Source organism: Rhamphochromis longiceps, linkage group LG16 (genome assembly GCF_057381845.1).
Source record: "Rhamphochromis longiceps isolate RC_006_pf linkage group LG16, R_longiceps_female_GT1.1, whole genome shotgun sequence".
NCBI classification, from domain to species: Eukaryota; Metazoa; Chordata; class Actinopteri; order Cichliformes; family Cichlidae; genus Rhamphochromis; species Rhamphochromis longiceps.
In genome coordinates this window covers 13,428,846-13,444,043 of record NC_140572.1, presented here as the reverse complement: position 1 = coordinate 13,444,043, position 15,198 = coordinate 13,428,846, and the positions used below count along the sequence as shown (strand labels likewise).

Here is a 15,198-nt window from a genome sequence, read left to right as displayed (position 1 = left end):
GGTGTACTGCATCTGGTGCAGCCTCCTGTTGAGCCAGACCAACATGCAGTTGTGAGTAATACTCCACAGATTATATGAGTTTACAGTAGAACAGCAATGTTGTTTATTTCTTTACTACAGGAAAATAATGGAGAAACATTGACAGCTGTTACAGAGGAGGAAGCAACAGAGACACTTTATGAGGTTTACATCTTTTAATACTTTGTGTACAGGAAATACAGGCGACCAATAAAGCCAGTTGAACAAAAAATCTGTTTATCCTTCTTTCAACATGTTGAGGTGATGGGTCAAAAGAAATGATTGTGACATATGGTGTCTCTGACTGCGCTTCCATCTTGTATGTCCGTGGGAGGGTCAGGATGTTCATGGTTTGGATCACTGCTGATGTCTGGTTCAGAAGGACAGTGTTCTCCTCTAATTGTGGCAATGTTGTGAAGAATCACACATGCCACAATAATGTCACATGCCCTTTCTGGGGTGACCCTGAGTCTTTGCAGGCACTGGAACCGGGCCTTAAGCATTCCGATAGTCATTTCAATTCTGGCTCTTGTCCTGCAATTAGCCAGATTATATCGCTGCTGTGGGCCCGGTTCAGGGTCAGGGTAAGGGGTAAGCAAATAGGGTAAACATGGATACCCCCTATCACCAAGCAAGTAGCCAGTGAACTCTCCTAAGACAGAAGGATACACTTCAGTTCAAATGTCCCTGAAGCAATTGGTCTTTATATATTTTAAAGTATTCTCAACTCACCATGTCCAAATTTTGTGCTCAGTGTACATTCACGGAATATTTGTGAGTCATGGACAGAGCTTGGCCACTTGGCTTCCACATTTGTGATAATGTTGGCAGCATCACATATGATCTTCACAGTGCAGAGAACACAAATTAGCATCCATTACTATAATGAAATAATTTGTTAGTTTGAAATGCTACAGGGAACTATGTACCTGCACATTAATGCTGTGGAAAGACTTCCTGTTCACATAGTCTCCTTCATTTACTGAAGGAGCAATGATTGGAATGTGAGTGCCATCTGTACAGCCAATCACGCCTGGGAACCCTGAAAATAAATGTAAAATTTAAGTAGTAGTCCAAGTATCACCACATCATAAATTAAGTTTTGGTCATCCTGATACCTGCAATTTTGTGGCATCCCTCTTTGATAAATCTTGTGGGTCTATGACCGGGGAACACAAACGAGTACAGGAGACGTTTCAGTGCAACTGTAACATTCCTGACTGCCCGACAGACGGTAGCCTTGGAAACGTGCTCAGCGTCACCAATATTATACAGAAAGCTCCCGTTTGCAAAAAACCGAAGTGCAATACAAATAATATGTACAGAACTGAGAGGATGTCCACGATGTGTCACATGCGTAATATATGGCCTGAGGATGTTATCCAAATAAATTATAGATTGTGCTGAGAAACGGTAACGTTCACACAGAAAATCATCAGGAAATGATAAAAAAGCCGGTTTAGTGCAAACTCTGAGTAAGTATACCCTGAGTTAACGAAAACTCTGGGTTTTCGGTTTCACAAAGCGAGTTCAGCTGAAGCCTGAGTGAGTCACTATGACGACACACGCCGTGAAGCTAACCTGCCCCCTAGCAGGTTTACTACAACTAACCCTGACTGTCTCCGCCCCTTTGTCGGAAACCTGACAGTAGGAAGTGTCAGACATGGCGTGTCCCTTCCTTGAAGAGCCAGTAGATCGTGAAGCCCAAATTCTCCGCAGAGCTCTCCGCCGGGAGAGAGTGATCAGAGCGCGTTTGGACATTTTATCATTTCCTGATGATTGTCTGTGCGAACGTTACCGTTTCTCAGCACAATCTATAATTTATTTGGATAACATCCTCAGGCCATATATTACGCATGTGACACATCGCGGACATGCTCTCAGTTCTGTACATATTATTTGTATTGCACTTCGGTTTTTTGCAAACGGGAGCTTTCTGTATAATATTGGTGACGCTGAGCACGTTTCCAAGGCTACCGTCTGTCGGGCAGTCAGGAATGTTACAGTTGCACTGAAACGTCTCCTGTACTCGTCTGTGGTGTTCCCCGGTCATAGACCCACAAGATTTATCAAAGAGGGATGCCACAAAATTGCAGGTATCAGGATGACCAAAACTTAATTTATGATGTGGTGATACTTGAACTACTACTTAAATTTTACATTTATTTTCAGGGTTCCCAGGCGTGATTGGCTGTATAGATGGTACTCACATTCCAATCATTGCTCCTTCAGTAAATGAAGGAGACTATGTGAACAGGAAGTCTTTCCACAGCATTAATGTACAGGTACATAGTTCCCTGTAGCATTTCAAACTAACAAATTATTTCATCATAGTAATGGATGCTAATTTGTGTTCTCTGCACTGTGAAGATCATATGTGATGCTGCCAACATTATCACAAATGTGGAAGCCAAGTGGCCAGGCTCTGTCCATGACTCACAAATATTCCGTGAATGTACACTGAGCACAAAATTTGGACATGGTGAGTTGAAAATACTTTAAAATATATAAAGACCAATTGCTTCAGGGACATTTGAACTGAAGTGTATCCTTCTGTCTTAGGAGAGTTCACTGGCTACTTGCTTGGTGATAGGGGGTATCCATGTTTACCCTATTTGCTTACCCCTTACTCTGACCCTGAACCGGGCCCACAGCAGCGATATAATCTGGCTAATTGCAGGACAAGAGCCAGAGTTGAAATGACTATCGGAATGCTTAAGGCCCGGTTCCAGTGCCTGCAAAGACTCAGGGTCACCCCAGAAAGGGCATGTGACATTATTGTGGCATGTGTGATTCTTCACAACATTGCCACAATTAGAGGAGAACACTGTCCTTCTGAACCAAACAGCAGTGATCCAAACCATGAACATCCTGACCCTCCCACGGACATACAAGATGGAAGAGCAGTCAGAGACACCATATGTCACAATCATTTCTTTTGACCCATCACCTCAACATGTTGAAAGAAGAATAAACAGATTTTTTGTTCAACTGGCTTTATTGGTCACCTGTGTTTCCTGTACACAAAGTATTAAAAGATGTAAACCTCATAAAGTGTCTCTGTTGCTTCCTCCTCTGTAACAGCTGTCAATGTTTCTTCATTATTTTCCTGTAGTAAAGAAATAAACAACATTGCTGTTCTACTGTAAACTCATATAATCTGTGGAGTATTACTCACAACTGCATGTTGGTCTGGCTCAACAGGAGGCTGCACCAGATGCAGTACACCACCACCATCAACTGATAGAATATGAGGTTTATACAGGTCACTTATAACTTACAAGGGACCAAATGGCAATTAACAAACATACCAATCACCTTACACGTCATTGTCATTATGCTCTCAAAGACAACCAAGACTGAGGGAAGGCAAAATCAGTAGGAAAATAACTTCACTACAAAATAATCCATTATGGTAAAGAGTTTATCAAATGAATGAGTAGCACTGCAAAGGTGACTGTGAAGAAAGGATGTATGCACATCATGTATTATTTTGAATTTACCCCCTATGTAGGCACTTGTGTCTTGCGGGGTTATTGACTCAGAGGATGTCCCCGCAGAGATGCCTTCAGCCACAGGGCGCCCACTGTTTTGGCTGAGGGCCAACCGCTCAGCCTCTGTGAGTGGTGGTGGTGGAGGACCCCCACCTGTTTTTCGGGCCTCCGCTTTTTTTCTGTTGGCTATAACGGGTCACATTTGAGCATACAGAGTAAGCAAATATGTACTTGTAATGTGCTCAGATAATTTCAATAAGTGCTTACAGACAGAAAATTAATGTAGCCTCTAACTGCAATTGATTTACATGGGACAAACAGACCAAGCACTATGGCTCATAATACAATTACACCTTACCTGTTTGGACTATATTTTTATATTTCATTTTTACTTGCTGCCAGGAACGTTTGGGGCCTGTTGGGTTGCACCTGCGCTCACATCACATCACAACATAAAATGTATAAAATAACAAATAAAATAACATATGATAAAATAACGTGTTAAATGGGTGGAAATCCCTAGATCAATGTTTAAATTAACACTCACGCATTGACTCTGTCGGCTATGTTTTGCCATGCATGCTCACTTTCTTTTGCAGCTGTCGCTGTGTTACTTTTTTCCGCGGAATTTGCATGTTATCGGCATATGCTGCCATCAGAATTTCGGCCTCAAGCGCTGTAAAATACATTGACCGCGCCTTCTTTCCCTCCGTCTCCATGGTGACTCGCTTAATCTGTGCTCCACTGATCAGGGCTTTATGTATCCTCGTCCGCGCGCTTCACTTGGGGTTAAAGCAACTCCGCGTTGACTGAACTACTTGTTATCAGCCTTTCTGAAACCGAATATTCCGAGTTGGACAGTTCGGGGTTACTCAACCCTGCGTATCGTTTTTCACTCTGAGTTTTCTAAACCGGCTTCCTGAAACAGGGCCCTGTTCTGTACATTCTAATTCCGTTGTTTTCATTCAAATTCCGTTGTTTTCATTCTAATTCTGTTGTTTGTTTTAAACTTCCATTGTTTTCATTCAAATTCTGTTGTTTTGATTCAAATTCTGTTCTGTACATTCTAATTCTAATTAAAAGGTGAACATCAAATTCTGTTCTGTTCATTCTAATTCCGTTGTTTTCATTCAAATTCTGTTGTTTTCATTCTAATTCTGTTGTTTGTTTTAAACTTCCATTGTTTTCATTCAAATTCTGTTGTTTTAATTTAAATTCGTTGTTTTCATTCAAATTCTGTTCTGTTCATTCTAATTCCGTTGTTTTGATTCAAATTCTGTTCTGTATATTATAATTCTGTTGTTTTCATTCAAACTCTGTGCTGTTCATTCTAATTACGTTGTTTTCATTCAAATTCTGTTGTTTTCAGTGCAAGAAAGACTCTTTCTTGCACTGAGGTCTGCTTATATTAAATATCTTGTACTTGTTTTTACACCTTTTAATGTTAAAGTCGGCCTTTGTGCACTTCAGTGTTGGAAAGACTCTTTCTTGTACTGACGTCTGCTTATTGTAAATATCTTGTACTTGTTTGAACACCTTTTAATGTTAAAGTCGGCCTCTGTTCATTTCAGTGTTGGAAAGAGTCTTTCTTGCACTGAGGTCTGCTTATTGTAAATATCTTGTAGTCGTTTGAACATCTGTACATTATAATTCTGTTGTTTTCATTCAAACTCTGTTCTGTTCATTCTAATTCCGTTGTTTTCATTCTAATTCTGTTGTTTGTTTTAAACTTCTATAGTTTTCATTCAAATTCTGTTGTTTTCATTTAAATTCGTTGTTTTCATTCAAACTCTGTTCTGTACATTCTAATTCCGTTGTTTTCATTCAAATTCTGTTCTGTATATTATAATTCTGTTGTTTTCATTCAAACTCTGTGCTGTTCATTCTAATTCCGTTGTTTTCATTCAAACTCTGTTCTGTACTTTCTAATTCCGTTGTTTTCATTCAAATTCTGTTGTTTTCATTCAAATGCTTTTGTTTTCATTCTAATTCTACTTTTTACTGAAATTCTGTTGTTTTCATTAAACTTCCGTTGTTTTCATTCTAAGTCTGTTCTGTACATTCTAATTCCTTTGTTTTCATTCTAATTCTGTTGTTAATTTTAAACTTCCGTTGTTTTCATTCAAATTCTGTTGTTAATTTTAAACTTCATAATGAAAACAACAGAATTAGAATGAAAACAGCGGAATTTGAATGAAAACAAAGGAATTAGAATGAAAACAACAACAGAATTTGAGTAAAAAGAGTAGAATTAGAATGAAAACAAAAGCATTTGAATGAAAACAACGGAATTAGAATGAAAACAACGGAATTAGAATGTACAGAACAGAGTTTGAATGAAAACAACAGAATTTGAATGATAACTATGGAAGTTTAAAACAAACAACAGAATTAGAATGAAAACAACGGAATTTGAATGAAAACAACAGAATTAGAATGTACAGAACAGAGTTTGAATGAAAACAACGGAATTAGAATGAACAGAACAGAGTTTGAATGAAAACAACAGAATTATAATGTACAGGGCCCTGTTTCAGGAAGCCGGTTTAGTGGAAAAACTGAGTAAGTATACCCTGAGTTAACGAAAACTCTGGGTTTTCGGTTTCACAAAGTGAGTTCAGATGAAGCCTGAGTGAGTCACTATGACGACACACTCCGTGAAGCTAACCTGCCCCCTAGCAGGTTTACTACAACTAACCCTGACTGTCTCCGCCCCTTTGTCGGAAACCTGACAGTAGGAAGTGTCGGACATGGCGTGCCCCTTCCTTGAAGAGCCAGTAGATCGTGAAGCCCAAATTCTCCGCAGAGCTCTCCGCCGGGAGAGAGTGATCAGAGCGCGTTTGGACATTTTATCATTTCCTGATGATTTTCTGTGGGAACGTTACCGTTTCTCAGCACAATCTATAAGTTATTTGGATAACATCCTCAGGCCATATATTACGCATGTGACACATCGTGGACATCCTCTCAGTTCTGTACATATTATTTGTATTGCACTTCGGTTTTTTGCAAACGGGAGCTTTCTGTATAATATTGGTGACGCTGAGCACGTTTCCAAGGCTACCGTCTGTCGGGCAGTCAGGAATGTTACAGTTGCACTGAAACGTCTCCTGTACCCGTTTGTGGTGTTCCCCGGTCATAGACCCACAAGATTTATCAAAGAGGGATGCCACAAAATTGCAGGTATCAGGATGACCAAAACTTAATTTATGATGTGGTGATACTTGGACTACTACTTAAATTTTACATTTATTTTCAGGGTTCCCAGGCGTGATTGGGTATACAGATGGCACTCACATTCCAATCATTGCTCCTTCAGTAAATGAAGGAGACTATGTGAACAGGAAGTCTTTCCACAGCATTAATGTACAGGTACATAGTTCCCTGTAGCATTTCAAACTAACAAATTATTTCATTATAGTAATGGATGCTAATTTGTGTTCTCTGCACTGTGAAGATCATATGTGATGCTGCCAACATTATCACAAATGTGGAAGCCAAGTGGCCAGGCTCTGTCCATGACTCACAAATATTCCGTGAATGTACACTGAGCACAAAATTTGGACATGGTGAGTTGAGAATACTTTAAAATATATAAAGACCAATTGCTTCAGGGACATTTGAACTGAAGTGTATCCTTCTGTCTTAGGAGAGTTCACTGGCTACTTGCTTGGTGATAGGGGGTATCCATGTTTACCCTATTTGCTTACCCCTTACCCTGACCCTGAACCGGGCCCACAGCAGCGATATAATCTGGCTAATTGCAGGACAAGAGCCAGAATTGAAATGACTATCGGAATGCTTAAGGCCCGGTTCCAGTGCCTGCAAAGACTCAGGGTCACCCCAGAAAGGGCATGTGACATTATTGTGGCATGTGTGATTCTTCACAACATTGCCACAATTAGAGGAGAACACTGTCCTTCTGAACCAAACATCAGCAGTGATCCAAACCATGAACATCCTGACCCTCCCACGGACATACAAGATGGAAGAGCAGTCAGAGACACCATATGTCACAATCATTTCCTTTGACCCATCACCTCAACATGTTGAAAGAAGAATAAACAGATTTTTTGTTCAACTGGCTTTATTGGTCACCTGTGTTTCCTGTACACAAAGTATTAAAAGATGTAAACCTCATAAAGTGTCTCTGTTGCTTCCTCCTCTGTAACAGCTGTCAATGTTTCTTCATTATTTTCCTGTAGTAAAGAAGTTAACAACATTGCTGTTCTACTGTAAACTCATATAATCTGTGGAGTATTACTCACAACTGCATGTTGGTCTGGCTCAACAGGAGGCTGCACCAGATGCAGTACACCACCACCATCAACTGATAGAATATGAGGTTTATACAGGTCACTTATAACTTACAAGGGACCAAATGGCAATTAACAAACATACCAATCACCTTACACGTCATTGTCATTATGCTCTCAAAGACAACCAAGACTGAGGGAAGGCAAAATCAGTAGGAAAATAACTTCACTACAAAATAATCCATTATGGTAAAGAGTTTATCAAATGAATGAGTAGCACTGCAAAGGTGACTGTGAAGAAAGGATGTATGCACATCATGTATTATTTTGAATTTACCTCTTATGTGGGCACTTGTGTCTTGCGGGGTTATTGACTCAGAGGATGTCCCCGCAGAGATGCCTTCAGCCACAGGGCGCCCACTGTTTTGGCTGAGGGCCAACTGCTCAGCCTCTGTGAGTGGTGGAGGACCCCCACCTGTTTTTCGGGCCTCCGCTTTTTTTCTGTTGGCTATAACGGGGTCACATTTGAGCATACAGAGTAAGCAAATATGTACTTGTAATGTGCTCAGATAATTTCTTACAGAAGATAAGTGCTTACAGAAAGAAAATTAATGTAGCCTCTAACTGCAATTGATTTACATAGGACAAACAGACCAAGCACTATGGCTCATAATACAATTACACCTCACCTGTTTGGACTATATTTTTATATTTCATTTTTACTTGCTGCCAGGAACGTTTGGGGCCTGTTGGGTTGCACCTGCGCTCACATCACGTCACAAAATAAAATGTATAAAATAACAAATAAAATAACATATGATAAAATAACGTGTTAAATGGGTGGAAATCCCTAGATCAATGTTTATATTAACACTCACGCATTGACTCTGTTGGCTATGTTTTGCCATGCATGCTCCCTTTGTTTTGCAGCTGAGGCTGTGTTACTTTTTTTCTGAGAAATTTGCATGTTATCGGCATATGCTGCCATCAGAATTTCGGCCTCAAGCGCTGTGAAATACATTGACCGCGCCTTCTTTCCCTCCGTCTCCATGGTGACTCGCTTAATCTGTGCTCCGCTTATCAGGGCTTTATGTATCCTCGTCCGCGCGCTTCACTTGGGGTTAAAGCAACTCCGCGTTGATTGAACTAATTGTTATCAGCCTTTCTGAAACCGAATATTCCGAGTTGGACAGTTCGGGGTTACGCAACCCTGCGTATCATTTTTAACTCTGAGTTTTCTAAACCGGCTTCCTGAAACAGGGCCCAGAACAGAATTTGAATGAAAACAACGAATTTAAATGAAAACAACAGAATTATAATGTACAGAACAGAATTTGAATGAAAACAACGGAATTAGAATGTACAGAACAGAGTTTGAATGAAAACAACGGAATTTGAATCAAAATAATGGAATTTGAATGAAAACAACAGAATTTGAATGAAAACAACGGAATTTGAATGAAAACAACGGAATTAGAATGTACAGAACAGAGTTTGAATGAAAACAACGGAATTAGAATGTACAGAACAGAGTTTGAATGAAAACAACTGAATTTGAATGAAAACAATGGAATTAGAATGAACAGAACAGAATTTGAATCAAAACAATGTAATTTGAATGAAAACAACAGAATTAGAATGAACAGGGCCCTGTACTTCGTACGTCGCTTACTACATCCAAGATCAAATGAAACATCCAAGACCAAACCATCGCGCTAACCGTGAGCGCGCTAATCCGGTTCCCCGAACACACCTGCTGTTGACGATTAGTACAGCTGGACGCAGTAATGTGACATCACTGGGTGTCGTAAAAGGGGCTACGCATCGATAGTAGAAACATTGATCGGCAACCCTCTGATTGGTCGGCGAAAATGTCGACGGAGCGCGCTCGGCTCGGTATTTTTCGGCAGCAGAGCAAGAACTCTTGAGTGAGGGATTTCAGGAGTTTCAGAGTTTAATCAGAACGCAAGGGAACACTGCAAAGGCTGCAAAAGCAAGGAGCGAGGGCTGGCAGGAAGTTGCTGACAAATTAAACTCGCAAGTAATTTAATAATAACAATAATAATGGAGTGGATTGATATAGCGCTTTTCAAGGCACCCAAAGCGCTTTACAATGCCACTATTCAGTCACTCTCACATTCACACACTGGTGGAGGCAGCTACAGTTGTAGCCACAGCTGCCCTGGGGCAGACTGACAGAAGCCAGGCTGCCATATCGCGCCATCGGCCCCTCTGGCCAACACCAGTAGGCGGTAGGGTAGATTTATTATATTACACTATATTATCCAATATTATATTACATTATATTATAATATGTTATATTTTATCCTCTTTCACATTAGAGCCACGACAGGACCCACTAGAACATGGGAACAGGTAAAAGTGAAATATAAGAATATTCTACAGAATGGTAATATTTATCACTTATATTGCTTTTAGTCTCTTGGAAAGAGACCCTGGAATAATCTGTTTGTTTATAACAGCAACCAAGAAAAGGGCAGAGCAACAAAAGACAGGTGGTGGTCCTGCACCCCCTCGTCAACAAGTTGGTTAAGTAAATAATACCCTCACGGGAAAATCGATATCTCTCTATGAGCACACTGTCGCGCTGAGCTAAAGGATCCTGTCTGTCCCGCAATATACGCTGAATTCTGAGGACTCTCCTTATCAATCTTGCACCTTCCGCAATGGGTGGCTCGCGTATACGGACAGGACATGGCTGCGACAGACTTCCCAAATCCACCTTCGCTTTTATAGCCGTGGTCTCTCATCTTGATTACACGAAGTAATTTACAATTGCTACTCTGAAATATGAATTAAATCTGTAATAATCACATACATGTAATAGAATGTTAATAGTACATTTCCCTTTTTTAGGAAATGACCTGTGTGAAATCAATAAATGGATCAGGTGCTGCATTGTCTTTAGTTACATTGATGTTATTTATTTATGGTGAAACAGTGGTGGAATATCGCTGTTGCTTTCGTATGAATGACGCGGGCATACCTGCGTGGCCGCGATCTAATCCTGTTTACATAAAGTAAACCTGCTCCCCAGCAGGTTTACGCTTACGGCTCTGTTGCTATGACAGCAAGTCCCGGATGGGCTTCGGGGAACCGAACGATCCAGGATCACGCGAAATCGTCAACAATCTCATCCAGCTAACTCACTTAGCGCGGTACGAAGAACAGGCCCCAGAACAGAATTTGAATGAAAACAATGGAAGTTTAAAACAAACAACAGAATTAGAATGAAAACAACGGAATTTGAATGAAAACAACGGAATTAGAATGAACAGAACAGAGTTTGAATGAAAACAACGGAATTAGAATGTACAGAACAGAGTTTGAATGAAAACAAAGGAATTAGAATGAACAGAACAGAATTTGAATCAAAACAACGAATTTAAATGAAAACAACAGAATTAGAATGTACAGAACAGAGTTTGAATGAAAACAACGGAATTAGAATGTACAGAACAGAGTTTGAATGAAAACAACAGAATTATAATATACAGAACAGAATTTGAATGAAAACAACGAATTTAAATGAAAACAACAGAATTTGAATGAAAACAATGGAATTAGAATGAACAGAACAGAGTTTGAATGAAAACAAAGGAATTAGAATGAACAGCACAGAGTTTGAATGAAAACAACAGAATTATAATATACAGAACAGAATTTGAATGAAAACAACGAATTTAAATGAAAACAACAGAATTTGAATGAAAACAATGGAAGTTTAAAACAAACAACAGAATTAGAATGAAAACTTTTAATGTTAAAGTTTTCCTCTGTTTTTTCAGTGTTGGAAAGACTCTTTCTTGCACTGAGGTCTGCTTATTGTAAATATCTTGTAGTTGTTTGAACACCTTTTAATGTTAAAGTCGGCCTCTGTTCATTTCAGTGTTGGAAAGAGTCTTTCTTGCACTGAGGTCTGCTTATTGTAAATATCTTGTAGTCGTTTGAACATCTGTACATTATAATTCTGTTGTTTTCATTCAAACTCTGTGCTGTTCATTCTAATTCCTTTGTTTTCATTCAACCTCTGTTCTGTACATTCTAATTCCGTTGTTTTCATTCTAATTCCGTTGTTTTCATTCAAATTCCGTTGTTTTGATTCAAATTCTGTTCTGTACATTCTAATTCCGTTGTTTTCATTCTAATTCCGTTGTTTTCATTCTAATTCCGTTGTTTTCATTCAAACTCTGTTCTGTACATTATAATTCCGTTGTTTTCATTCAAACTCTGTTCTGTACATTCTAATTCCGTTGTTTTCATTCAAACTCTGTTCTGTTCATTATAATTATGTTGTTTTCATTCAAACTCTGTTCTGTTCATTCTAATTCCGTTGTTTTCATTCAAATTCCGTTGTTTTCATTCCAACTCTGTTGTTTGTTTTAAACTTCCATTGTTTTGATTCAAATTCTGTTGTTTACTTTTAAATTCGTTGTTTTGATTCAAATTCTGTTCTGTTCATTCTAATTCCGTTGTTTTCATTTAAATTCTGTTCTGTATATTATAATTCTGTTGTTTTCATTCAAATGCTTTTGTTTTCATTCTAATTCTACTCTTTTTACTGAAATTCTGTTGTTTTCATTAAACTTCCGTTGTTTTCATTCAAACCCTTTTCTGTACATTCTAATTCCGTTGTTTTCATTCAAATTCCGTTGTTTTCATTCCAACTCTGTTGTTTGTTTTAAACTTCCATTGTTTTGATTCAAATTCTGTTGTTTACTTTTAAATTCGTTGTTTTGATTCAAATTCTGTTCTGTTCATTCTAATTCCGTTGTTTTCATTTAAATTCTGTTCTGTATATTATAATTCTGTTGTTTTCATTCAAATGCTTTTGTTTTCATTCTAATTCTACTCTTTTTACTGAAATTCTGTTGTTTTCATTAAACTTCCGTTGTTTTTCATTCAAATTCCATTGTTTTGATTCAAATTCTGTTCTGTTCATTCTAATTGGGTTGTTTTCATTCAAACTCTGTTCTGTACATTCTAATTCTGTTGTTTTCATTCAAACTCTGTTCTGTACATTCTAATTCCGTTGTTTTCATTCTAATTCCGTTGTTTTCATTCAAATTCCGTTGTTTTCATTCTAATTCTGTTGTTTGTTTTAAACTTCCATTGTTTTGATTCAAATTCTGTTGTTTTCATTCAAATTCCGTTGTTTTGATTCAAATTCTGTTCTGTTCATTCTGTTATGTACATTATAATTCCGTTGTTTCCTGCCTACTTATTCCGTTCTTCTAGTTTAGTTAGTGTTTTTCTGTTCTGCCTCTTACCAGCAATAAAGCTGTGTGTTTTGAATTACTTCCGCCTCAGTGAGTCCTGCATTTTGGGTCCTCCCTTCCTGCCTGCCCACACGCAGACATGACAGAACGATGCGACCACAACCAGGACCCAGCGGACTCGTCCCGGGAGTGTGACCTCTCCCGCATCCAAGGTTTGATGAAGCGGATTTCCCACACCAAAGACACTAAGACTATGGTGGTTGGGATTAACGCTATCAAAGCCGTTCTGGAGGGAAATCCTCACCTGCGCCAGCTGAGAGGATTTATGGGCTATATGGACCAGCTGCACGAAGCCCAGGAGGTGCTACAAGCTCGGGAACTCGCGGCTTTTGCCCGCTCCCAGTTTGCTAACCCGAAGCCACCGCAGCAGCAGCGACGGTCACGGGGGAGAGGCGTCTCCACTCCTCTGCCGCGGGATTCCTCCGCGTGCTGTTCCGAGCCAAATTCACCGGCCTCCTTCTTGGCAGCGATGTGGTCAGAGGATGAGGAGCAAGTTGTCATCCCTCCGCCATCACAAGTTTCCTCCGCCACTTCCTTGTACTTGTACTTGTTTGAACACCTTTTAATGTTAAAGTCGGCCTTTGTGCATTTCAGTGTTGGAAAGACTCTTTCTTGCACTGAGGTCTGCTTATTGTAAATATCTTGTACTTGTTTGAACACCTTTTAATGTTAAAGTCGCCCTCTGTTCATTTCAGTGTTGGAAAGACTCTTTCTTGCACTGAGGTCTGCTTATTGTAAATATCTTGTACTTGTTTGAACACCTTTTAATGTTAAAGTCGGCCTTTGTGCATTTCAGTGTTGGAAAGACTCTTTCTTGCACTGAGGTCTGCTTATTGTAAATATCTTGTACTTGTTTTTACACCTTTTAATGTTAAAGCCGGACTTTGTTTTTTTTCAGTGTTGGAAAGACTCTTTCTTGCACTGAGGTCTGCTTATTGTAAATATCTTGTACTTGTTTGAACACCTTTTAATGTTAAAGTCGGCGTCTGTTTTTTCAGTGTTGGAAAGACTCTTTCTTGCACTGAGGTCTGCTTATTGTAAATATCTTGTACTTGTTTGAACACCTTTTAATGTTAAAGTCGGCCTCTGTGCTTTTCAGTGTTGGAAAGACTCTTTCTTGCACTGAGGTCTGCTTATTGTAAATATCTTGTACTTGTTTGAACACCTTTTAATGTTAAAGTAGCCCTCTGTTCATTTCAGTGTTGGAAAGAGTCTTTCTTGCACTGAGGTCTGCTTATTGTAAATATCTTGTACTTGTTTGAACACATTTTAATGTTAAAGTCGGCCTTTGTGCTTTTCAGTGTTGGAAAGAGTCTTTCTTTTACTGAGGTCTGCTTATTGTAAATATCTTGTACTTGTTTTTACACCTTTTAATGTTAAAGCCGGACTTTGTTTTTTTTCAGTGTTGGAAAGACTCTTTCTTGCACTGAGGTCTGCTTATTGTAAATATCTTGTACTTGTTTGAACACCTTTTAATGTTAAAGTAGCCCTCTGTTCATTTCAGTGTTGGAAAGAGTCTTTCTTGCACTGAGGTCTGCTTATTGTAAATATCTTGTACTTGTTTGAACACATTTTAATGTTAAAGTCGGCCTTTGTGCTTTTCAGTGTTGGAAAGACTCTTTCTTGCACTGAGGTCTGCTTATTGTAAATATCTTGTACTTGTTTGAACACCTTTTAATGTTAAAGTCGGCCTCTGTGCTTTTCAGTGTTGGAAAGAGTCTTTCTTTTACTGAGGTCTGCTTATTGTAAATATCTTGTACTTGTTTGAACACCTTTTAATGTTAAAGTCGGCCTCTGTTCATTTCAGTGTTGGAAAGACTCTTTCTTGCACTGAGGTCTGCTTATTGTAAATATCTTGTACTTGTTTGAACACCTTTTAATGTTAAAGTCGGCCTCTGTTCATTTCAGTGTTGGAAAGACTCTTTCTTGCACTGAGGTCTGCTTATTGTAAATATCTTGTACTTGTTTGAACACCTTTTAATGTTAAAGTCGGCCTTTGTGCATTTCAGTGTTGGAAAGACTCTTTCTTGCACTGAGGTCTGCTTATTGTAAATATCTTGTACTTGTTTGAACACCTTTTAATGTTAAAGTCGGCCTTTGTGCATTTCAGTGTTGGAAAGACTCTTTCTT

The 15,198-nt window shown here is 39.0% G+C and overlaps 1 long non-coding RNA gene across 1 annotated transcript in view; it reads right to left on the bottom strand.

Annotated features, from left to right (window-relative positions):
- Positions 1–292: 292 nt before the first annotated feature.
- The window catches only part of LOC146650741 (uncharacterized), a 349,244-nt gene continuing 334,338 nt past the window's right edge, over positions 293–15,198 (bottom strand). Inside the window, exons 2-3 of the long non-coding RNA XR_014907837.1 lie at positions 948–1,060; positions 293–862 (exon numbers count right to left, since the gene is read on the bottom strand). This is a non-coding gene — a long non-coding RNA (uncharacterized LOC146650741). The remainder of the gene's footprint in view (positions 863–947; positions 1,061–15,198) is intronic.